This window comes from Malus domestica, chromosome 14 (assembly GCF_042453785.1).
Source record: "Malus domestica chromosome 14, GDT2T_hap1".
NCBI lineage: Eukaryota > Viridiplantae > Streptophyta > Magnoliopsida > Rosales > Rosaceae > Malus > Malus domestica.
The window spans coordinates 6637677-6645099 of record NC_091674.1 but is presented as its reverse complement, the minus strand read 5'-3'; the positions used below and the strand labels follow the sequence as shown (position 1 = coordinate 6645099).

General features: G+C 35.1%; 1 long non-coding RNA gene across 1 annotated transcript; it reads left to right on the top strand.

The window, feature by feature from the left end:
• The first annotated feature begins 257 nt into the window (after positions 1 to 257).
• On the top strand, positions 258 to 5430 carry LOC139191391 (uncharacterized). Its single transcript, XR_011575441.1, has 3 exons — positions 258 to 433; positions 1123 to 1248; positions 5266 to 5430. It is a non-coding gene; the product is annotated as an uncharacterized lncRNA (long non-coding RNA).
• The last annotated feature ends 1993 nt before the right edge of the window (positions 5431 to 7423 follow it).

Sequence of the window (7423 nt, the reverse complement as noted above, 5' to 3'; positions counted from 1 at the left end):
CGGGTCGGGTCACTTTACCCGTTGGGTAAAGTGACACGACCTGTTAAGGACCCGTTAAGATAACGGGTGTGACACGACACGACCCGTTAAGATAACATGTGTTACACGAAAACGACACGAACACGACTGACACGACCCGTTTGCCAGGCCTACTTGCTAGCTTCAGTCCAAAGTAAGGTTTCCAATTACATTGATTAAATGAAAAGTGATTTGGGGTGAATTTCACTTTATTTACGAAGCTGCTACTGTCGCTCTCTGTGTTCGTCAACACCACTACTCACCAAGGTCATGGAGTACGGCCGGAAGCATGTCGAGGGTCGAGACGGCGATAGCACCGACATCGGCAAGAGCGGCGATTAGACTCTCAAGAAGTTTGACGGACTTCATCAACGAGATCAAAGCTGATCAGAATGTACTCTGTGATCTGATCTTGGTGAGTATCGTGATCCCAACTCTTTGTTATTATTAACTCAATTTCTTTGTTCGAGTCACTGTACAGTTTTCTGTCACTCAAAAGCAGAAGTCGCTCCGGCACTGGATTCTTCAGCGGCTGCACCAGAAACGGTTTGATTTGATTAGAAGTCTTAATCTGTTTGAATAATTATATATTTTGTTTGGCTGTCTGCTATACAAATTACCACAAAACAAGATTTGGTTACAAGTAAATAAAACTATAATTCTCTCTTAATTAGTGCTGCAAAATCTGTCTTGGGTCAATAAGCTTCCAGCATTACCCCCTCTGCTGTGTTTAGATATAGAGATACTGAAACGCTTCACAGAGAGACAAACAAAGTGAGAGAATCACTTACTTATCTTTGCTTAAATGAACCTATGAATCAGCAGGAAATCATTTAAATTGATTGCAGACTATTTTTCTATTCCAATAACTTTGTTTTCAAGATTGGTTGTGGGAATTAGTGATAATTCGGACAATGATTTGTTTAAGATTTTTAATTTCTATGTTCATTGTATCTTTTCCTAATTCTATTCTCACTAAGATTCTCTGCATGTTCTTCTAAATCACTGATTTTCAATTTATTACTTCTCTAAAATAATTGAATACACCGATATTTGTGGCCAATATTGTGATAACATTTGCAATGTGATTACTGGATTCAATAGTTTTCTGAAGAAGCCAGGACAGAGCAATTGATCCAGTTATAAGAAATAAGCACTAATAAAAACACTGCTAAGGCCGCTCCATCATCTGTTAGCTTGAGAAGTGATGAAAGCGCAGATAAAAGAGAGGTATCCATTAACAAACCCCCCGACCTCTTTTTGTTTTAATTTAATAGCCACATATATGTAATTGTATGAAGCAATATATTTCTCTTTTCACTCTTTTCCCCTCGTTATATGTAGTTTAATATAATTGAATAGCTCTATTTAATTTAAGATTTAGTTGGAAGTGTTTGAGATTTAATTAAGTGAAAATTTAGTTTGGTTTCATAGATCAATAGTACGCCTGGCAAACGGGTCGTGTCAATCGTGTTCGTGTCGTTTTCGTGTAACACCTGTTATCTTGACGGCTCGTGTCGTGTCACATCTGTTATCTTAACGGGTCCTTAACAGGTCGGGTCACTTTACCCAACGGGTAAAGTGACCCGGCCCGTTATGACCCATTAAGAAAAATATTTTTTTTTTCTTAAATTTGCATATACCACATATTGTCACATAAATATTACTTCAAAACATTAAAACACATTTGTCGTTTAAGTACTACATCTACACTCGAAAATAAGAGCCTCATAAAAAATACATCCATACACTATTAATCTATTACAAATATTAAATGTGCAGGATATGCAAAATGAAAGCGTTTTTGTTTTCAAGGTTGTGAAGCCTTTCTCAAAAGTTTAAATCTTGCCAATGGAACTCAAAACTTAATGAAAGTGACCCACTAGTGTGTTTATTCGTACTTTAATTAAGTATAACATAAGATTTTATGGTATCCACTAGTGTAAATATTTTAAATTGAAGATCAAATTCATTCATTGTATTCATATAGGATCAAGGAGTGTAGTTGTAAAAAATCATCAAAATCGGAGTTAAAATAACCGTTAAATTGTGATTTTTCGTTTATAACCGTCGAAAAGTTTTGTCCCGTTACTTAATCTTTAAATGTTTGTTTTTTTGCAATTTTTGGCGTATGCGATCTCGAAGCATATACAAACAAGTTTGACGGTTAGATTGTTGAAACTAGTTTCGTAGAATGCGTATCCCATCAAAACAATAGATTCACTAACATTTAAGAGTTTATTCTTACTTTCATTAAGTATAACATAAGATTTTGTGGTATCCACTAGTGTAAATATTTTAAATTGAAAATCGAATTCATTCATTGTATTCATATAGGGTCAAGGAGTGTAGCTGTAAAAAATCATCAAAATCGGAGTTAAAATAACCGTTAAATCGTGATTTTTCGTTTATAACCGTCGAAAAGTTTTGTCTCGTTACTTGATCTCTAAATGTTTTTATTTTTGTAATTTTTGGCATATACAATATCGAAGTATATACAAACATGTTTAACGGTTGGATCGTTGAAAATAGTTTCGTAGAATGCGTATTCCATCAAAACAATAGATTCACTAACACTTAAGAGTTTATTCATACTTTCATCAAGTATAACATAAGATTTTGTGGTATCCACTAGTGTAAATATTTTAAATTGAAGATCGAATTCATTCATTGTATTTATATAGGGTCAAGGAGTGTAGCTGTAAAAAATCATCAAAATCGGAGTTAAAATAACCGTTAAATCATGATTTTTTGTTTATAACCGTCGAAAAGTTTTGTCCTGTTACTTGATCTCTGAATGTTTGTTTTTTGCAATTTTTGGCATATGCGATCTCGAAGCATATACAAACATGTTTGACGGTTGGATTGTTGAAACTAGTTTCGCAAAATGCGTATCTCATCAAAACAATATATTCACTAACACTTAAGAGTTTATTAATATTTTCATTAAGTATAACATAAGATTTTGTGGTATCCACTAGTGTAAATATTTTAAATTGAAGATCGAATTCATTCATTGTATTCATATAGGGTCAAGGAGTGTAGCTGTAAAAAATTATCAAAATCGGAGTTAAAATAACCGTTAAATCGTGATTTTTCGTTTATAACCGTCGAAAAGTTTTGTCCCGTTACTTGATCTCTGAATGTTTGTTTTTTGCAATTTTTGGCGTATGCGATCTCGAAGTATATACAAACATGTTTGACGGTTGGATCGTTGAAACTAGTTTCGTATAATGTGTATCCCATCAAAACAATAGATTCACTAATACTTAACAGTTTATTCATACCTTCATCAAGTATAACATAAGATTTTGTGGTATCCACTAGTGTAAATATTTTAAATTGAAGATCGAATTCATTCATTGTATTCATATAGGGTCAAGGAGTGTAGATGTAAAAAATCATTAAAATCGGAGTTAAAATAACCGTTAAATCGTGATTTTTCGTTTATGACTGTCGAAAAGTTTTGTCCTGTTACTTGATCTCTGAATGTTTGTTTTTTGCAATTTTTGGCGTATACGATCTCGAAGCATATACAAACAAGTTTGACGGTTGGATCGTTTAAACTAGTTTCGCAAAATACGTATCTCATCAAAACAATAGATTCACTAACACTTAAGAGTTTATTCATATTTTCATTAAGTATAACATAAGATTTCTGGTATCCACTAGTGTAAATATTTTAAATTGAAGATCGAATTCATTCATTGTATTCATATATGGTCAAGGAGTGTAGCTGTAAAAAATTATCAAAATTGGAGTTAAAATAACCGTTAAATCGTGATTTTTCGTTTATAACCGTCGAAAAGTTTTGTCTTGTTACTTGATCTTTGAATGTTTATTTTTTGCAATTTTTGGCGTTTGCAATCTCGAAGTATATACAAACATGTTTGACGGTTGGATCGTTGAAACTAGTTTCGTAGAATGCGTATCCCATCAAAACAATAGATTCACTAACACTTAACAGTTTATTCATACTTTCATCAAGTATAACATAAGATTTTGTGGTATCCCCTAGTGTAAATATTTTAAATTGAAGATCGAATTCATTTATTGTATTCATATAGGGTCAATGAGTGTAGATGTAAAAAATCATCAAAATCGGAGTTAAAATAACCGTTAAATCGTGATTTTTCGTTTATAACCGTCGAAAAGTTTTGTCTCGTTACTTGATATGTGAATGTTTGTTTTTTGTAATTTTTTGCTGATGCGATCTCGAAGTATATACAAACAAGTTTGACGGTTGGATCGTTGAAATTAGTTTCGTATAATTCGTATCCTATGAAGTTCAATGGTGTGTGTGTGTGTATATTTATTTATTTATTTATTAAGTAGATTTAAATCTATTTATTTTGTATGTATAATTATTATAGTTTTTAGGGGTATAAAATTTAATTTAAAATTTAATATATATATATATATATATATATAAATATAACTATTATAGTTAATATTTTGGGGGTATAATTATTATAGTATATATAATTATTATAATTATTATAGTTAATTTAATATATATATATATATATATATATATAATTATTATAGTTTTTAGGGGTATAAAATTGTTAAATTAATATATATATATATATATATATATAATTATTATAGTATTTTTTTAGGGTTATAAAATTATAAAATTAATATTATACTTATCGTGTATCGTGTTACCCACGTGTATACCTGAACCAACCCGTTATCTTAACAGGTGCTTATCGGGTTACCCGATAACGACCCGTTTCGTTATCGTGTCGACCCGAACACCTGTTAATTTCGTGTCGTGTCGTGTCGGGTTATCGGGTCGTGTCAGGAATTGCCAGGCCTAATCAATAGTAGAAAAGAAATGTAAGATTCAAATAGTGGAGAAAGAAATTTTAGGATTTTAGAAGTTGCGGTCTGTGAAGATGATTCACTGGATAGGAGCATTGTGATTTGTGGGTTTTCATGTCTGAATTAGTTCCATTATGTTTGCAATGCGAGTTCCTGAAATGGTTTGGCTCTTCTTGGACCCTGCAATTAAAGAAGGTTATTGAAAATCTTTTAGTAAGTTTGGGGCGTTCGTATTTACTGAAATTTGTTGCAAGAAATTGGGGGATGGATTTGGTTTCAACGGAATGTTATCCTTTTTTATTCTTATACTACACAGAAAGAAAGAAAAAACAACGGATTGGGTGCAAGTATGTGTTTTTTTATTATTTATTATTTATTTCTTTAGTGTGAAAATCAATTGAGTTTTTGTTGCTGCAGTTGAGTTGCACTTACTCTTGGTCTACCGCCAGCATTGGTCTTCAATTCACTATTAAATGTGGAAGAGGAAGTCCACCCTGCCATATTGTTAGAGCCTTAGAGATGAATGGTTTTTTTTACTTTTGAACAAGTTTTTTGGAAACAATATTATTTGAATTTTTTATATTCTGACATGAAAACCCACAAATCACAATGCTCCTATCCAGTGAATCAGGGATAAGGGCGACGTACAAAATTGCATGAACTAGTCCCAAACAACTTTGGTGCCTATCTACAAGAATAAGGGCGACGTACAAAATTGCATGAACTATAGGGGTATTAAGCTAATGAGTCATACAATGAAGCTCTGGGAGAGAGTCATTGAGCATAGATTGAGGCAAGAGACACGGGTTTCGGACAACCAATTCGGGTTCATGCCAGGGCGCTCAACCATGGAGGCAATCTATCTCTTACGAAGATTGATGGAAAGATATAGAGATGGGAAAAAAGATTTACACATGGTCTTTATAGATTTGGAAAAAGCGTATGATAGGGTCCCAAGAGACATTCTTTGGAGGATTTTAGAGAAGAAAGGAGTACGAGTAGCATATATCCAAGCTATAAAGGATATGTATGAAGGAGCAAAGACTGCCGTAAGAACTCATGAAGGACAAACCGAAAGCTTTCCCATAACTGTAGGATTACATCAAGGCTCATCCTTAAGTCCTTACCTTTTTGCGTTGGTAATGGATGAGTTAACAGGACATATTCAAGATGATATTCCTTGGTGTATGCTTTTCGCAGACGATATAGTGTTGATAGATGAAACTCAGGAAGGGGTAAATGCAAAGCTTAACCTTTGGAGAGAAGTGTTGGAATCTAAAGGTCTTCGCCTAAGCCGATCAAAGACAGAATATATGGAGTGCAAGTTCAGTGCAAATGGAGGCCAAAACGAGTTAGGGGTGAGGATCGGAGATCAAGAAATACCAAAGAGCGACCGTTTTCGTTACCTAGGATCTATCTTGCAAAAGAACGGAGAATTAGATGGAGATCTCAACCATAGAATACAAGCTGGATGGATGAAGTGGAAGAGTGCATCCGGCGTGTTGTGTGACCGCCGTATGCCACTGAAGCTCAAGGGAAAATTTTATAGGACGACAATAAGGCCGGCGATGCTGTATGGCACAGAATGTTGGGCGGTGAAACATCAACACGTACACAAAATGGGTGTAGCGGAGATGAGGATGCTTCGTTGGATGTGTGGGCACACGAGAAAGGATAAGATTAGGAATGAGGATATCCGGGGTAAAGTAGGAGTAGCCGAAATTGAAGGAAAGATGAGAGAAAATCGGTTACGGTGGTTTGGACATGTGCAAAGAAGGCCTACTGACGCTCCGATTAGAAGATGCGACTATGGGACAGAGGTTCAGGGCCGAAGGGGTAGAGGAAGACCTAGGAAAACTTTGGAAGAGACTCTAAGAAAAGACTTAGAGTACTTGGATCTAACGAAGGACATGACACAGGATCGAGCACAATGGCGTTCTAAGATTCATATAGCCGATCCCACTCAGTGACTTGGATTTTCCAAGTCTCCAACCAAGAAGTTTTCCTCACTCGGGAAATTAAGGGAACACTACCCCAACCTACATGCTCCACTCAGAAAGCTTCAACATACAAGCTTCAACAAAAGAAAATTCAAAGAACTTAGCGAAGAAGGCTTTGGTGTATTTAACACAATACGTTGAAATAAAGGAAAGCTTATTTATTGATATCCCCGATAAGCTACAAATATGTACATATACATGAGTCAAAATAAACACACAAGAGGGAGCCTTCACAAAGGTTGCTTAGGAGAAGTCTCAGCAGTCGGTAGAGCCCCAGAAAGAGAAGGCACCGGAGGGGGATCATTTGGAGCCTCAGTACTGGACAGAACCCTAGGAGGAGGAGGCATCAGAGGTTGATCATTTGGAGCTTCATTACGCGGTACAGCCCCAGAAGACGAAGGCAATAAATGCCTTTGGAACAAACCCACAAATCTCTGATGATCAAGTAAAACCTGACCATCAGTTTCCTTCATCTGGTCAAGCTTCCTCTTCATGTTTGTAGCATAGTCATGTGCGAGCCGGTGCAACTGTTTATTCTCATGCTTGAGCCCTCTAATCTCCTGTTTGAGACTCAT